Below are 19,074 nucleotides of genomic sequence, written 5' to 3'. Positions count from 1 at the left end.
TTGATGTTTTTATTTGTTTGGTTTGTTTTGTTGTCTTTTTTGGATTGAAGTAATTTTTGTTTGCGCTGACAGAGGTTGGGTCAGTTTGACAATTTACTATTTTGATAATATATAAAGTTATGCATGCTTGGTTAATGTTTTTTGCATTTGAAAGTAGAATAGGAGAAGAGAGAAAGTAAAGATCATATCAGTTATTTATATATTGATACATTGTTTGACTTTGATGATTGATATATTGGGCGTCCGGCCTTATTAAAACCCTCCTTAGGTAAAACCCTTATTTGGGAAAAAACCTCTAAGGGGGGAAAAAGAGTACCTTCATCCGCGGATTGTACAGGTTATGATCTATACAACTTTAGTAACGAGATGTTCCAATTTCCTGGTAATGAGTCGCTGATAAACCGATATTTTATGGTGTATTTTGTGCTCAATTTAAGTGATTTATTCAATCCTTTACCCACTTATTCATCTAAATTGCATGGTTTTACTTTTCCTTCCTTATTATGTGATATATGTGAAAAACATGTTTCCTATGCTTTAAAAATATTAAATTTAATTATCCTTTATTACCATTCGATGCCGTGATTTGTGTGTTAAGTATTTTTAGGTTTCATAGGGCAGGAATGGCTTAAAGGACAAAAAGGAAACATACAAAAATAGAAGGAAAGCACAAAAATGGAGTTTTGAAGAAAAGGCAGCGACGCGAACGCATGGACGATGCGAACGCGTGACTAGCGCGAAAATGCAGCGACGCGAACGCGTAGATGACGCGGACGCGCGCCTTGAGCAGAATGCAATTGACGCGTACGCGTGACCAACGCGCACGCGTGACAAGGAAAACTCCCAGATGACGCGAATGCGTGACCCACGTGAACGGGTGACAGACGCCACGTACAAGAATCTGCAGAAAACACCCCAGCGATTTCTGGACCCTTTTTCGGCCCAAATCCAAGCCAGAAACACAGAATATAAGCCAGAGAATGGAGGAATCAAAAGGAGATACATAGAACAACATTAATATTCACAATTTGAGGTTTTAGATGTAGTTTTAGAGAGAGAGGTTCTCTCGTCTCTCTTAGGATTTAGGATTTAGGATTTAGGATTAGAATTTCTCTTATTTTAGGATTATTTCTCTTCAATCACAGGTTCAATATTCCTTTAAATTTATTTTCTACTTTCATTTATTCCATTACTTTAATTGTCATTTATCTTTTCATTATTGATTTACAAACTTTCCATGTTAGGATTTGAATTTATGTTTAAATGCAATTTGAGGTATTTCAGATTAATGATTATTTTATGATGCTTTCAATTCAATTTAGATTTATTTTCTCCTTTTGGTTTTGGTTAAGTAATTAGCAATACTTGAGTTGTCAAACTCAGCTGTTGATTGAAATTGGAATTCTTGCTGATTAATTTGTACTCCAATAACTCTAGTCTTCCCATAGGAGTTGACTAGGACCTGAGGATCAAATCAATTTTTTCACTTGACTTTCCTTTGTTTAGCAAGGGTTAATTTAAGTGGGAGCAGAATCCAATTCTCTTCACACCTGATAAGGATAACTAGGATAGGACCTCAATTTCTCATACCTTGCCAAGAGATTTATTATTATTAATTTATTTTTTTGTCATTTAAATTACATGCTCCTTATTTTGAAAAAACCTGAAAACATATCTTTTTACATAACCAATAATAAATTATACCTCCCTGTAATTCCTTGAGAAGACAATCCGATGTTTAAATACTTCGGTTATAAATTTTATTGGGTTTGCTTAAGTGACAAACAAGTTTTTGTACAAAAGGATTTTTTGTTGGTTTAGAAACTATACTTGCAACGAGAATTTATTGTAAATTCTAAACCATCAATCTTCAGTTCGTCAAAATGGCGCCGTTGTTGGGGATTTGCAACTGTGTGCCTTATTATTGGTTATTGTAAATATTTTCTTTTGCTTGTTTATTTCTTTTTATTTTCGCTTTTAATTTTTATTATTTACTATGAATTCTCACCCCTATCGCTTTGAGTTTGGTTCTAATAATGTTGAAAGGAATGGAAGCTATAACAGGAACATGCATCAAAGTCAAAACAATCAGAGATGGACGGAGCCACGAGCATCTGATCAACCCTTTAGGCAACAACACCTTCCAAACTATCATGGATGACGACCATTCAATAATGCATGTCAGAACAATAGTTATGGTGGACCCTCTTGTAATTACCGACAAGCCCCATCATACGCCTATGAACCACCTCCTCAACACAGCTTTGAACCACCACACTCACAAGCCAACTACCACCATTCACCTCCATATGACCCTAACACGTATCCACCCCAATTCCAACCTAATTACTCCCAAGAACCACCACTTCCCTATGCACCACGTCCATATCCATCACTCCAAGAATCTAGGGAGCAACACAAGGAAACATTTGAAAAATTTCACGCCACACTTCACCAATTGAATCAAGCGATAGATAGACTACCTCCCTGACGTTCGGACACTCAAGGAACCCCTATGGCTTCATGTGGGCAATCTAATGAAGAACACAGCATGAAGGAGATACTAGAAACCCCACTGGACAGCACGGAGCATGACTTTGTACTGGAACAAGTGGAGGAGGCTGAAATTATAGAAGAAGAAGAATTGGTTGAAGACTTAGGAGACGCTGAACCTCCATGGAAATCCAGAATTGTGGAGAATTCCGTCAGAAAAAGTGCAGTTGATGCTGAGGAGGATAGTGCACAGCCCCGGAAGCAGGTATCCTATGAAGAACTGCACGGAATAACTCAACAAGCAAGTTTCCTTGATAATGAAGATCACGAGTCAAATTCTCCTAGCAATGAACTTGCATCCGCAAGTGAATTCTTTGAGATAGAAGAATCTTCCCCAAGTGAATACGAAGATGATGCAGAGGTATATTTTTCGCAACCTCCAACTTATGACTTGAGTGATGAGGAAGATATCGAAGACTTGGATCAAGATGTGGTTGAAATTGAAGAAATTTGCAATGAAGTGGAGGAATTCACAGAAGAACACGAGGGAGTAGAGCTTGCAAAACCACTGGAAACACATATCCCAAGACCATTACCACCCAATACTAAATTCAAGTGGGTAAAATCCTTAGCTTTTATCTTTACTTTTCCACTTGAATATGGTTTACTTGAAACAGATGGTCAGCTTAGATCTCTTTGCGACTTTAAGAGTAAAAAGGAAATGGTTCGCGCTCAAGGCTGGTATGTAAGATTCAATAAGGTTCCACGCCTCAATCTGAAGTGTAAGGATTGGTTTCGAGTTCAATTGAATGGGTCTCAGAGAATGTTTGGCCATCTTGGTGAGAATGCAAGCCCGGCTGGAAAAATATAAATCAAGACAAAGGCGGATATAAAAGCAAAGTTTGGGATCCTGGAATCTATTCTGACATTCAACATCCCGGGAACCTAAGAACTTGTTTGAATTTACTCAAAGGCTTTACATGCCTAGTTTGGGACCCCGGAGGCTGTTGGCATTCCAAATAGTGGTGGAGATTTTTGGATGAATTCAAGCATAAGCCACCATAGCAGGAAGCTCATCAAATGTCCAACTTAAGGACTTTAACTAAAAGTGTTAGGTGGGAGACAACCCACCATGGTATGATCGTTCCTTTTTCAATTTATTTCGTTTTGTTTGTTTTTATTTTATTTTATTTTCATTGAACCTGGAATTATTCATATCACCCATATTAGCATTGCATATTGCATACTGCATAACTGCATATAAAAAAATTCACCCCACACGAGCGCGCAGGCCACACGTGGGCGTCGAATGGAAATCGGCGTAAAGATCCAACGCCCAGAAAGTTGGGCTGGAATCGTGCGGCTGGTGTGCCTTTAGCACAAATTGGCCCACGCGTTTGCGTCCCTGACGCGAACGCGTCACTGCACCACACACATCCCACGCGAAAGCGTGAGCGTGAGCAACGCGTACGCGTCGCATGGATTTTAAGGACCCCATTGGAAACAGAGAGTTGCGCCAAAACGACACTAGAACTGTGTGTTTAGCACAATTTTCAGCGACGCGTTCGCGTGCTTCACACGTACGCGTCCCTTACCTTTTACCTAATTCACGCGATCGCTTCACACCCCTTTCTCGCCCAAATCACGCGATCACGTGCTCCACGCGTTCGCGCGGATTCAAAAATACTAACCCCCCATTCACGCGAAACTCTACCCATCGCGTCACCCAAACCCCCCCCCCACCCCCCTCTGCAACCTCTCTTCTCCCATCCCCCAACCACCACCGCTCCTAGCCACCCAGACCCGACCACCGTGCCGCCATCCCGACCGCCGCACTACACCGCCGACGCTCCCCCCTTCTTCTTCTCCTCCCTCTCCATCTTCCCTTCCCCTTCTCCCCCTTCCTCCTCCTTCCACAACCACCAAACCCCACTGCCGCCGCCCCATCACCGAGCTGCCACCACTGCGCCACTGGTGCGATATTTGTAACCCACTAACTTACCGGCAAGTGCACCGGGTCGTACCAAGTAATACCTTACGTGAGTAAGGGTCGATCCCACGAGGATTGATGGATTAAGCAACAATAATGTTTGATAGGCTTAGTTAGACAAACAGAAAATGGTATTGAGATGCAATATAAAAGACATTAAACAATATAAAGAATATTGAAGGAAGGCAAGTAAATGAGTTGGGAAGAAAATATGGAGAAAACAGTTAAGGATTCAGAGTTATCTATTTTTCCGGATTAACTTTTCTTACTAACTATTTTAATCAAATAGGATTTAATTTATGGCAAACTATATGTGACTAGACCCTAATTCCTTAGACCTTTCTAGTCTCCTCTAAAATTCATTAACTGCCAATTCCTTGGTCAATTAATTCCAATTAGAAGTTGCATGATCAAATTCCAGTTTGCATGCCACAAAAACTCTAATTACCCAAAAATAAAAGGATTATATGTCACGTATCCCGTTGAAGAACGAAACTCTCGCGCGATCTAGAATTTTCACGAATATTTTTCCGTTGTAAGTATAGCTTCTAGACCGACAAGAATTCCTTTCTTACAAAAGTTTTGGTTGTCACAAGTAACAAACCCCTTTAAAATTGATAACCGAAGTATTTAAACCTCGAGTCGTCTTCTCAAGGAACTGCAGGGAGGTGTTCTTATTATTGGTTATGAATCTTGTAAATTGGAGATTTTTAAAATAAGGAACAGGTCATTTAAATGACAAGAAAAATAAATAAATAACTATAAAATAAACTCTTGGCAAGGTATGAAAATTCAAAAATTCTATCTTAGTTATCCTTATCGATGGTGATGAGAATTGAGTCTTAATCCCACTTAGTTAACCTAAAGCAAAGAAAGTCAAGTGGACTAATTAGTTAGATCCCCAAGTCCTAGCCAACTCCTAAGGAAAGACTAGAGTTAGCACGATTCAATTCAATTAGCAAAAATAACAATTAGCAACCGCGATAAGTTTGATAACTCAAGAGTCTCCAGTTAATCAATTAAAGCCAAGAATATAAAAAGCTAAATAAGAATCATAAATCTGAAATACCTCAATTTATAATAAATAAAGAAAATCAATCTAACATGAATGGTTCATAAGCCAATTTGGCAACATAAGTAATTAAAAAAAAAGCATTAAAGTATCTGAAAGTAAAAGAGAAATATAAAGTAAAAGGAATATTGAACTTGAGAGGAAGTTGAAATAATAAGTTGAAATAATAAGAAATCCTAATTCCTTTAAGAGGAATCCTAATCCTAAATCCTAAGAGAGAGGAGAGAACCTCTCTCTCTAAAAACTACATCTAAATCTAAAAATTATGAATTATGAGCTGATGATTATGAATGAATGGATTCCCCCAACTCTAATCTGTGTTTTCTGGGCCGCAAACTGGGTCGAAAATAGCCCAAAAATTATTGGAGAAGAAATCTGCCACGCTGATTTTTGTCACTGCGACGCGTCCGCGTGGAGCACGCGTTCGCGTCGTCTAGCATCAGAGCAACTATGGCATATTATATATCAAATCGAAGCCCCGGACGTTACCTTTCCAACGCAACTTGAACCGTGTCGTTTGGATCTCTGTAGCTCAAGTTATGACCGTTTTAGTGCGAGAGGGTCAGGCTGACAGCTTTGCAGTTCCTTCAACTTCTTGTATTCCTTCCACTTTTTCATGCTTCCTTTCCATCCTCCAAGCCATTCCTGCCCTGTAATCTCTGAAAATACTTAACACACATATCAAGGCATCGAATGGTAATAAGAGAAGATTAAACATATAAAAATTAAGACCAAAGAAGCATGTTTTCAATCATAACACAAAATCAGGAAGGAAAATGTAAAACATGCGATTAGTATGAATAAGTGTATGAAAGATTGATAAAATCTACTCAATTGAGCACAAAATAAATCATAAAATAGTGGTTTATCAACCTCCCCAAAAAGAAAATATTTACATTAACCAATAATAAGGCACACGTTTGCAATTCCCCGGCAACGGCGCCATTTTGAAGAACGAAACTCTCGCGCGATCTAGAATTTTCACGAATATTTCCCCGTTGTAAGTATAGCTTCTAGACCGACAAGAATTCCTTTCTTACAAAAGTTTTGGTTGTCACAAGTAACAAACCCCTTTAAAATTGATAACCGAAGTATTTAAACCTCGAGTCGTCTTCTCAAGGAACTGCAGGGAGGTGTTCTTATTATTGGTTATGAATCTTGTAAATTGGAGATTTTTAAAATAAGGAACAGGTCATTTAAATGACAAGAAAAATAAATAAATAACTATAAAATAAACTCTTGGCAAGGTATGAAAATTCAAAAATTCTATCTTAGTTATCCTTATCGATGGTGATGAGAATTGAGTCTTAATCCCACTTAGTTAACCTAAAGCAAAGAAAGTCAAGTGGACTAATTAGTTAGATCCCCAAGTCCTAGCCAACTCCTAAGGAAAGACTAGAGTTAGCACGATTCAATTCAATTAGCAAAAATAACAATTAGCAACCGCGATAAGTTTGATAACTCAAGAGTCTCCAGTTAATCAATTAAAGCCAAGAATATAAAAAGCTAAATAAGAATCATAAATCTGAAATATCTCAATTTATATTAAATAAAGAAAATCAATCTAACATGAATGGTTCATAAGCCAATTTGGCAACATAAGTAATTAAAGAAAAGCATTAAAGTATCTGAAAGTAAAAGAGAAATATAAAGTAAAAGGAATATTGAACTTGAGAGGAAGTTGAAATAATAAGTTGAAATAATAAGAAATCCTAATTCCTTTAAGAGGAATCCTAATCCTAAATCCTAAGAGAGAGGAGAGAACCTCTCTCTCTAAAAACTACATCTAAAACTAAAAATTATGAATTATGAGCTGATGATTATGAATGAATAGATTTCCCCACTTTATAGTCTCTAATCTGTATTTTCTGGGCCGCAAACTGGGTCGAAAACAGCCCAGAAATCGCTGGAGAAGAAATCTGCCACGCTGATTTTCGTCACTGCAACGCGTCCGCGTGGAGCACGCGTTCGCGTCGCATAGTGTCAGGGAAACTATGGCATATTATATATCAAATCGAAGCCCCAGAAGTTATCTTTCCAACGCAACTAGAACCGCGTCGTTTGGACCTCTGTAGCTCATGTTATGACCGTTTTAGTGCGAGAGGGTCAGGCTGATAGCTTTGCAGTTCCTTCAACTTCTTGTATTCCTTCCACTTTTGCATGCTTCCTTTCCATCCTCCAAGCCATTCCTGCCCTGTAATATCTGAAAATACTTAACACACATATCAAGGCATCGAATGGTAATAAGAGAAGATTAAACATATCAAAATTAAGACCAAAGAAGCATGTTTTCAATCATAGCACAAAATCAGGAAGGAAAACGTAAAACATGCGATTAGTATGAATAAGTGTATGAAAGATTGATAAAATTCACTCAATTGAGCACAAGATAAACCATAAAATAGTGGTTTATCACCTGTTAAATCCAGATAATTAAAATTTAGGAGAATATGTTTTCAAGCTGTTGTTCAAGTAAAGAGCTTTTCCAAGTTATACAAGAACTCAAATAGAAAGAGGGTCATACTTCCGTTCCACCCAAATTCATAAAATAAAGAGCGAAAACAATTCTTAAATTATAAATCCATACATAAATTAAAATAGAAAAAGCAATAAAATCAATCCATAGAAATAGACAGAGCTCCTAACCTTAACAATGGAGGATTAGTTGCTCATGGTTCAAAGTAGAAAATAAGGATTCAGGTAAAAATGTACTTTGGTAGTCTAGGATCGAATAATGTTGAGGTGGTATCCCCCTATTTATATCTAATCCTAATTAATTTAAAATCTATCTTTAAAACTAAAATAATATCTTTTCCTATTTTTAAAATTTGAATTTAAATTAGAATTAATTATAGCAATCAGCAAATCTTCAATTGATGGATGGGGACCACTTGGCTTCACTAGGATCCACACCTAACTTGGGCTTGGCAGCATGAATTCGAGTTTAGTTGAGTGAAGCTGTGCCTAACTTGGGCTTTAGTGCGCCTAACTTGAAGTGGGCAGGACCAATTTCGCGTATTGTTGTTGTGTCTTGCGTCTAACTTGAGATTTCTCAAGTTAGGCGCAGCCTTGGCAGTGAGTTCGGAGAAGAAATATAGAATATTATATATCGTTAGAAAGATCTGGAAGTTAGCTTTTCAACGCCACTAGAATTACGTTCATTGGACCTCTGTAGCTCGAGTTGTTCAGGTTTGAGTGCAGAGAGGTCCAGGTTGACAGCATCATTCGCCTTCATCTCTTCTTCTGTAGAAACTCCATCAAATCCAGCCAAATGCTACCTAAAATAAACAGAATTGCACAAGACTCAAAGTAGCATCTATAGTGGCTAAAAGATAATTAATTCTTGATTAAACTCAACAATTTAAATGCAAATTTACTAGGAAAAGATAGGAAAGATGCTCACGCATCACAACACCAAACTTGAATTGTTGCTTGTCCTCAAGCAACCAAAACTAATATAAGCTTAGGATGTGAATTTGCATGAGAATGAGAGTTCGCTTAAGCTCATGTCTCTTCTTATAGTGGGGTTTACAACTGCAATCCTGAATAATTTTGGCATCTCACTTTATCCTTTGAAGTTCAGAATGATTGGCATCTACAGGAACTCAAAATTCCACTACAAGAAAAAGCAATATTTGTAATAAAAAAATTTGTTACAAAAAATTGAAATTTTGAAACAAAAAGATTTTGTAACAAAAAAAAGGGCCGTTGCAGTATGTCCCGTTACAAAAAGTTTTTGTAACAAAAAATTGAATTGTTACAATTCAAAGTAATATTTTGTAACAAATTTTTTTGATACAAAAAACTAAAAGTCATTACAAAAGTGATAACAAATTTTGATCTTCAAAATGTTTTTCGTAACAATTTAAACTTTTGTGTCATAATATTTTATTACAAAATACTACTTACTTTTGTAACATTTTTTATTCTTAGTTACAAAAATAGAAAATTAATTTTAAAATATTTAATTAAATAATTGATATATCAATTAATTTTCTAAACACGCTAACTTAACATTTATATAATATATAATCATATAGATAATTAGAATATCTTACATGTCATTAAGATTCTTTTACAATAAAATAAGTTCTACAAATTCAACTAAACACAACTTTTTCCTAACATAAAATTGTATCATATCGGATTTATAATTCTTGATTCTTCTAACATATTTCAGTCAATATAAAATCTAGCATGTTGGCATCAATTTTGTAACCCTGCAAATATGAGCAATGAAAACCAAAATTAAAAAACCACATATAACACTATCTTCATCAGAGTAAAAATAAAATTAGAACTTACAAGTTAAAATTAACTAATTCTTTAAGAATCTATTCTCAAAGTTTAAAACTAGTCAATCAAGAATGCAAATTATCAAAAATTGACAATTCAATATATAAACTCGGCCTAATTAATCATAATTCAATTCATTAAATTTACATAAGTATCAATTGTCTAAAAATCACTACAAAGCATAATTTCCACCAAAGTCCTCATAACAAATATACTTGACTTTTGGAAATAGTTTGGAAACAGAAAAGTATAGTAAGAATGGAAAAATAAAACCGAATAACAACTTGACAGTTAAGCCACACTATCTTGAACTTTCTTGACAGCTAAGCCACACTAATCCAGAGATCTCTTTTGCCACCTAATTTACTTTTATATGATTTTTTTTTTAAAAACCGGCTACTGATTTAGTACACTTCAGAAAAACAGCAAGCAGTAACCAATTTAAAAAAATCATATAAAATCCATCTTTTGTTGGATTCTCCTAAATTTTGGTGTGGATGAACTATAATTACCCATCTTTTACCCAGTTCAAGTCTCAGAGAATTTTCACTTCTCTAGAAAAAGTTATGCCTCTTGAAATATGATTTTGTTTTAAGGAAAGGATGCTGTCACAACAGTGAACAGTCCTGCTTCAAGAAAGCACAACTTTCTCTACAAAAATCGAATTGTCCTAAAATTTGAACATAAAATACTAGACATCCAAATATTTCACTCCTCTTTGGTTTTACCTCCCAAGAGTTTCAGAATATTGAGATATGTGGTTTTGAAGTTGCTGTTCCAGAATTTGGACAGCAATATTTTTGCAGAAAATGACCATTTTCTAAAAATCATATCTCCCAAACCACACATCGAAAAATTCTGAAATTTTAGAGGAACAATCTAGACATATCAAATTTTATAGAAAAATAATTTCACTCATTTTGAGTGGCTAGATTACTCCCAGTTTTGTTCACAAAGTGTCCGAAACTGCATAATTCTGCAACATGTAACCTTGGGTTTTGAGAGGTCAAAAATTGATTCCTAGCTTTTCATTCACTCTAACCTTGCATTCTAACTTTTTTTATTTATTGTGACTTGTTAAAAAGATTAAATTAGCCTCAAGTGCTCAGGATTAATAAATCACCATTTTTTGTCAGTTTTCACATTTAAGTATACTCATATGAAATCAACAAGTTCTGCATTACTCAACACAATTCAGCCACAAATTACTCAAAAAATTCACGTATATTATCATCAATTTACTGCATCATATATAACAAATAGTCCAACATCATCTCAAGTAATCATTAGCATCTATCATCAATTAATTCAATCATGAAACTTGACTTTTAGTCTTTCAACAAATTCTGCACTCTAACAAACAGAATTTTCAGCATCATCATCATTTAATAAATCAAACACAGCATCATTCAATCAGTTTAAACAAAAAAAATTTTCTAAAGTTGCAATAATCAAAATTCTATACACGCATCCTCATCACAGAAACCATACACGCATCCTTAATAAGAAATTCTAATCAAAATTCATAAATTTCAATAATCAAAATTTATAATCAGTACAATTTAACAATTCATAGTATTTTTTCTTTGAAAATCTCTTTACAGGAATAATCACATTTTGTTTTACATGTATCTTCTTTTTGCTATCAATTCAGCTACATAACTTGGATGTAGATGGCTTTAAATATTAGTATTTACACAACATCTCATCAATTTTAATTCCATATATATAATAAATCAATATATCATTCCATCCATCAGATTAACCATCATCTAAGTCTGGAATAAGACATGACTTAACGTTTTTTTATATACATGAAAGGGGGTTTGGATGATTGACACTAACAGGAACTCAGGAAGAACAAAATCAATCAATATTATAAAGCCTTAATCAAAACACTAACAGGAACTCAAGAAGAACAAAATCAGAACAATTCACTAACAGGAAGAGAAGGGAAGCAAATTTCAAATTTACCTAATCAGAACTTCTAATAACCAAATCCCAAATTTCAGAAGAGAAACAATCTTAATCAGAAATTCCAAATTTCCAATAATCAGAACCATAAATCCCTAATCATAAATTCCAATAATCAAATCCCTAATCAGAAATTTTAATAACCAAATCCCTAATTAGAAGTTCAAAAAATATAATTTACCTGAACTGAACTTGAGCAGGGGTTAGAGAAGAGAAGAAGACTAGCGGAAGAAGCAGTCGTTGTCGCCGTCGTCCTTCAGGCCTTGAGGGTCAGAGAAGCTCCGTCGCTGTTTGCAGTTATTTGCCATCTGAAAGAACGCTTCTCCTCCAGACTTCCAGCAGCAGATCCGGCAAGACATAGCTCCACCGACGGCACCAGGAAGCACGATGATGACGGCTTGGTGAGATGCGACAGCAGCGGAGCATGATGACAGCGGCGACGGCTTCGTGGTGGCGTTGTCCTTCACACACGCTCTCTCTCCTCTTCGTGATTCTTCTCAGGCTACAGAACCGGCTTGATAGAAGGCAGAACGGCGACTGAGCAGCAACGAATGGTAGACTCCAAGGTGGCGACGGCGCAGTGGCGCTGCGGACAGGCCCCCTTCCTCCCTTCTCTTCTCCTAGCGTGACTCTCTCTTCCCTCTTCCCTCTTCCCTCTTCCGTTTCTTTCTTTCTTTCATATTTCTGTGTGTGGGTGTGTGGAATAGGTGACCCCTGTGTGGCTGGGTGTATGTGCACGCTGAAGAGGGGGGGGTTCTAGGGTTAGGTTTTTCTAAGGGTTTGTAATTTTAATTAAATTAGGGAATAGAGTATTCATTAAAAATATAATTTAATCTCTTTAAATTACTTTAAAACATTAATTAAATTATCAATTTGTTAATTAATTCTTAATAAGTATTCTAATTTAAAATATAAGATGATATAATTAATTATAAAAATTAAAGTATTAAATTCTAAAATCTCAATTATTTAAATTAAATAGTATAATTTTTTTTTCTTTTACAACTACTAAGTCTTATAATTTAAATATAGAAAATTATTCAATAATTATAAAGTTCAGTAAAATTTTTATTTTAATTACCAAAATTTGATTTAATTATTCTCAATGAAATAATGTTTGAAAATAAAATCGCTAATAAATAAATAAATTTGGAATCAACTCAGAATAGGATTTTTCAAAAGTTCTGGATCTTACATAAATAATTTTTTGAAAATAAAACCATGAATAACTATAATAAATCACAATACAAATAATTTATTATTTATTTTCTAACAATCGCAGATTTTACCGGCTTAATGATGAGTGTTAGATTAAGGTGGGTTTAGGACTAGTAGAGAGAGAAAAAAAAACCAGAGCTCTATATTTTATATTTAAGGGAGTTTTTTAAAATTTTATTTAAATGGACGAAGATGGCAAATAACAAAATAAAAAATAAAGGTGAGGGTTAGAATTAGAATTTTTATTTTTTATATTTGTTTTTATTTTTAAATTTTAACTATTTTTATTTATGTTTAATAATTAATTTTTTTAATTTAAAAATTTATTTTTTAATTAACATTTAAGATTTAATTATTAGTAAAATTATATATTAATTTTATAAAAAAATATAAAAAATATATACTATTTTTAAAAATAAATCATTTAATCTTTAATTTTTTTATAAAAAATAATTCTTTTAATTAACTTAGAGATTTTAACATTTTAAAATAATTTTTTTACTTACAAAAATTTTTGTATTTTGTGACAAACAAATAACTTGTTACAAACAATATTGAATTTTGTGACAAATTAATTTTTTGTTACAAAATAATTGGAGTTTTTGAAACAAATGGACATTTTGTTACAAAATATTTTAAACTTTTACAACAACTTCATCTTTTGTTACAAAATATTTTAAAATTTTGCAACAAAACAATGGTTCATTACAAAAGCCAATATAATTTGTAACAAAAAAAAATCAAGTCGTTACAAAATATGAAAACATTTTGTAACAAATTGTATTATTGTTACAAAACATTATTATTATGTAACAGTTATTAATTTTTGTTACAAAAGAATAATTTTTTGTAACAATTTTAAATTTGTTACAAAGTTTTTGTTACAAATATTCAATTTTCTTATAGTGTTCAGAGTGTTATTGATTCTCCTAGTTCAGTATGTTGATTCTTGAACACAGCTACTTTATGAGTCTCTACTGTGACCCTAAGCATTTTGTTTTCCAGTATTACCACTGGATACATAAATGCCACAGACACATAGCTGGGTGAACCTTTTCAGATTGTGACTCAGCTTTGCTAGAGTCCCCAGTTAGAGGTGCCCAGAGCTCTTAAGCACACTCTTTTTGCTTTGGACCACGACTTTAACTGCTCAGTCTCAAGCTTTTCACTTGACACCTTCACGCCACAAGCATATGGTTAGGGACATCTTGATTTTAGCCGCTTAGGCCAGGATTTTATTCCTTTGGGCCCTCCTATCCATTAATGCTCAAAGCCTTGGATCCTTTTTACCCTTTGCCTTTTAGTTTGAAGGGTTATTGGCTTTTTCTGCTTGCTTTTCTTTTTTTTCTTTATTTTATATAAATTTTTTTTCGCAAGCTTCGTGTTTTTCACTGCTTTTTCTTGCTTCAAGAATCAATTTTATGATTTTTTAGATTATCAATAACATTTCTCTTTTTTCATCATTCTTTCAAGAGCCAACAATTTTAACATTCATAAACTTCACTATAAAAAATATGCGTTGTTCAAGTCATGCATTCAGAATCACAGAAAGTACCAACACATCTAAGTAAATAAGAATATTCTTCAATATAAACTCACTTTCTCATGCAATACATCACTTCTGTATTTTTTTTATTTGAATTTCAAGCTCAGTGAGTAATACATGAGACATCTTTTCAGAATTAAAGCAATTAAGAGAAAACTAAACTAGACCTAGGATTCTAACTAATAAAGGATCATGCAACAAACAAAGCAAAATAGCAGGAAACCAAAACATAACATAATAAAAGCAGAAAGGAATAAAAAATAAAAGGAACTCAACCACCTTAGTTATCCGAGCAGTCGTTTTATTCTTCAGGTTGTGCTCCTTTGTGAAGATGATTCACCTCCCTTAGTGCAATAAAAATAAACAGAAAACCCTTAAGCGAAGCGTTAACACCAAACTTAAAGGTTTGCTTGTCCTCAAGCAAAGAAGAACTGAAAATAAAAATAAATAGTAAGAGGAATCTCCGGTTCCTGTTCTAAAATAGCTGCATGATCAGAAAAATAATAAAAACTCAATAAAAATCAAATAAGTAAGAAAGCTACTACTACGAAGAATAACTAAGGATACGAAATTATCGGGTTGCCTCCCAACAAACGCTTCTTTAATGTCACTAGCTTGACGGTCAGCTCCTCTAAGGAGGAGGATCATAGGGGCTCAGCTCTTCACCCCTTACTTTGAATTTCTTTCCTGTGTCTCCATAAATTAGCTCAATATGCTCCAGAGAGAGAATTATGTTTACTGTATGAATCCATACTGGATGCTTAGTTAACACCACCTTCATTCCTGGGGAGAAACCTTCAGTGGGGATCTTTTTGTTTCTCCATTCCCTGGGTATTTTCTTCTTTTTGGAAACCTCCTCCTTGGTGGATGATGCATTCCCAACACCAAACTTATGTTTGATGTCAGGAGGAATTTTACTGATTGTCACCAAAGGAGGTTTGAGTTCCAGACTCTGCTGTGCATCATCAGGGGGTTCTTGAAGGATTGGATCAATAAGCTCAGCCTGCATGCACCTCTCTTCTTCACCAGTTGAATGTATATCTTTGAAGACATGAAAGACCAGTTGTTCATTATTCACTCTAAGTACTAATTCACCCACTTCTACATCAATCAGAGCTCTTCCAGTGGCTAGGAATGGTCTTTCTAGAATTATAGAGGCATTCTCATCCTCTCCTGTATCAAGAATTACAAAATCTGCTGGGAGGAAGAACTTACCCACTTTGACCAAGATATTCTCCACTAATCCGTATGCAGGCTTCATAGATTTGTCTGCCATCTGTAATGCTATCTTTGTAGATTGTGCCTCTTTGATCTGCAGCTTCTTCATCACAGACAAGGGCATTAAATTGATGCTTGCTCCCAGATCACATAACGCTTTCTCAAAGGTTGTGCTCCCAATGGTGCATGGAATTCAAAAGCTCCCTGGATCTGGCATCTTCTTTGGTAAGTTATTCTGAATGATGGCACTGCATTTTTTAGTCAGGACCACTGTCTCATCTCCTTTTAAAGGCTTCTTCTTTGACAACAGCTCCTTCATGAACTTGGCATAGAAAGGCATTTGTTCCAAAACCTCAGCAAAAGGAATATTGATTTGTAACTTTCGGAAGACTTCCAAGAACTTTGAAAAATGCTTGTCATTGGTCTCCTTTTGAAGTCTCTGAGGATATGGCATTTTAGGCTTGTACTCGGGAGCCTTTGGCAAAGTAGGATAAGTGTCAAGAGAGTCTGAGAATGGGTTGTCTGCACGCTTTGGAGGGGTGTGCTCCACTTCTCCCTTCTTCTCCTCTGGAGCTTCCTTTTCAACTAGCTCTTCATTGGCCTTGGTCTCAGAGCCAGATACTTTACCACTTCTCAATTAAATAACCTTGCAATCTTCTCCTGGGTTCACCATTGTATCCTCTTGAAATGTACTTGCAGACCTCTCAAGTATTTGCTTGCTCAGTTGGCCCACTAGCACCTCTACGTTTCTAATGGAGGCTCTGGTTTCCTGCATAACTTGTGCTTCCGTACTTGCCACTTGTCCACTTATCAAGGTGATAGCCTTGCATTCCTCTCTTGGATTTGGAATTGTGTTACCAGGAAGGCTATTAGTGGTCCTCTGATCAATTTCAGTGACTTTTGTGGCTAATTGACCCATTTGAATCTCCAGGTTCTTGATGGATGCTCTGGTTTCCTGTCTAAAACCTGTCAATATTGCTTCCAAATCATTGTTCTGTTGGAAACCACCCTGAGAACTATTGTTGAAGTTCTGAGGTCTCTGAGGTTGGTCCCTCTATCCAAAATTTGGGTGATTTCTCCATCCCTGGTTGTATGTCTTAGAATATGGATCATTGTTGGGATCCTAGGACCACTCCCCATGTAATTCACCTGTTCAGAAGAAGGTTGAGCATAATCATAATTATCATTTTGCACAAAATTACCTGTCATGTCATAGGAGATTTCTTGTGGTGAATTTTGTGTGTTGATAGCTGAGACTTGCATGCCACCCATATGTTGAGTAAGTAGATTTATTTACTGAGACATCAGCTTGTTCTGAGCAAGAAGAGCATTAACAGCTTCTACTTCCAACACGCCTCTCTTCTGAGGGGTCTCAGAGTTCACAGGATTCCTGTTAGATGAGTATAAATATTGGTTGCTTGCAACCAATTCAATCAGCTCAATAGTCTCCTCTGGTGTCTTCTTTTTGTACAGTGAACCGCCTGCAGAAGTATCTAGGCTCATCTTGGACATCTCACCCAAACCTTCATAAAAGATATCTAGTTGGGTCCATTTGGAGAACATGTCCAGAGGGCATTGCCTAGTCAGTAGCTTGTATCTCTCCCAAGCTTCATAAAGAGTTTCACCCTCCTTCTGTCTGAAATTCTGAACCTCCAACTTGAGCTTAGTCAGCTTCTTTGGTGGGAAAAATTTAGTGAGAAATTCTGTAACAACCTTTTCCCAAGTATTCAAATTCTCCTTTGGTTGGGAATCTAACCACAGTTTTGCTTTATCCCTCAGAGCAAACGGGAAGAGCATGAGTTTGTACACCTCTGGGTTCACTCCATTTGTCTTCACAGTATCACAAATCTGCAGAAAATCAAATATAAACTGATTTGGATCTTCATGAGGAATTCCATGATATTGGCAGTTTTGTTGCACCAGGGTGACCAATTGTGGCTTCAACTCAAAGTTGTTTGCAGCTATAGGAGGCACCACAATGCTTTTTCCATAAAGATCCGCAGTAGGGGCAGAATAAGAGCCAAGCACTCTCCTTTGTTGCTCATCCCCATTCCGATTTGCCACATTGGCATTAGCATTATTGTTAGGATCCATAGTGGACTCTGTAGCCTTATAAAGTCTTGCTTGTTGCAAACGCCGCCTGAAAGTTCTTTAAGGTTCAGGATCAAAGTCTAAGAGATGTTCTTTGTCTCTGTTCCTGCGCATACACAAACAGAAAACAAGAAAAGATGGGACTCTCTACGTCAGAGTGTAGAGAAGTCCCTGTGAGGTAACCTGTGTAAAGAAATAAAATAAAAATACTAAATAAATAAATAAAAAAAATTAAAAATTGCAATTAAAATGAAGACAAAAATTTTGAAATTATTAAGCCAAAAAAATAAAAATAAAAATAAAATTAATTAGAGAACACTAAACTTAATTTCAGAAATTAAGAAAAATATTGGTGCTATTTATTTATTTATTTAAATTTTTATTTATTTTTTTTTTGTTTTTTTATTTTTTTTTTAATAATAAAAGTAAAATAAAATAAAAAAAAGGATACGGTATAAAGGGAAGGGGGGAAAGTAAACGAAAAGGAAAAAGAAAAAAAAAACGTAAAGGAAAAAAAAAGAAAAATTAACGTAAAGGAAAAAAAAGAAAAAAATAACATAAAAAAAAGAAATGCAAAAAAAAATTAATAATTGTTAACCACTATCAATCCCCGGCAACGGCGCCAAAAAATTGGGGCGGTATTTGTAACCCACTAACTTACCGGCAAGTGCACCGGGTCGTACCAAGTAATACCTTTCGTGAGTAAGGGTCGATCCCACGAGGATTAATGGATTAAGCAACAATAGTGTTTGATAGGCTTAGTTAGACAAACAGAAAATGGTATTGAGATGCAATATAAAAGACATTAAACAATATAAAGAATATTGAAGGAAAAAAAGTAAATGAGTTAGGAAGAAAATATGGAGAAAACAGTTAAAGATTCAGAGTTATCTATTTTTCCGGATTAACTTTTCTTACTAACTATTTTAATCATGTAGGATTTAATTTATGGCAAACTATATGTGACTAGACCCTAATTCCTTAGACATTTCTAGTCTCCTCTAAAATTCATTAACTGCCAATTCCTTGGTCAATTAATTCCAATTAGAATTGCATGATCAAATTCCAGTTTGCATGCCACAAAAACTCTAATTACCCAAAAATAAAAGGATTATATGTCATGTATCCCGTTAAATCCAGATAATTAAAATTTAGGAGAATATGTTTTCAAGCTGT

General features: G+C 35.1%; 1 non-coding gene across 1 annotated transcript; it reads left to right on the top strand.

Annotated features, from left to right (window-relative positions):
* Window positions 1-17,368: 17,368 nt before the first annotated feature.
* LOC148572311 (small nucleolar RNA R71) lies at window positions 17,369-17,472 on the top strand. Its single transcript, XR_015908292.1, has one exon. It is a non-coding gene; the product is annotated as a small nucleolar RNA R71 (small nucleolar RNA).
* The last annotated feature ends 1,602 nt before the right edge of the window (window positions 17,473-19,074 follow it).

The sequence above is a fragment of the Arachis ipaensis genome, chromosome B3 (genome assembly GCF_059453495.1).
Source record: "Arachis ipaensis isolate K30076 ecotype BB chromosome B3, ASM5945349v1, whole genome shotgun sequence".
Classification (NCBI taxonomy): Eukaryota; Viridiplantae; Streptophyta; class Magnoliopsida; order Fabales; family Fabaceae; genus Arachis; species Arachis ipaensis.
The sequence above is the reverse complement of the archived record's forward strand: the minus strand, read 5'-3'. Positions and strand labels throughout refer to the sequence as shown.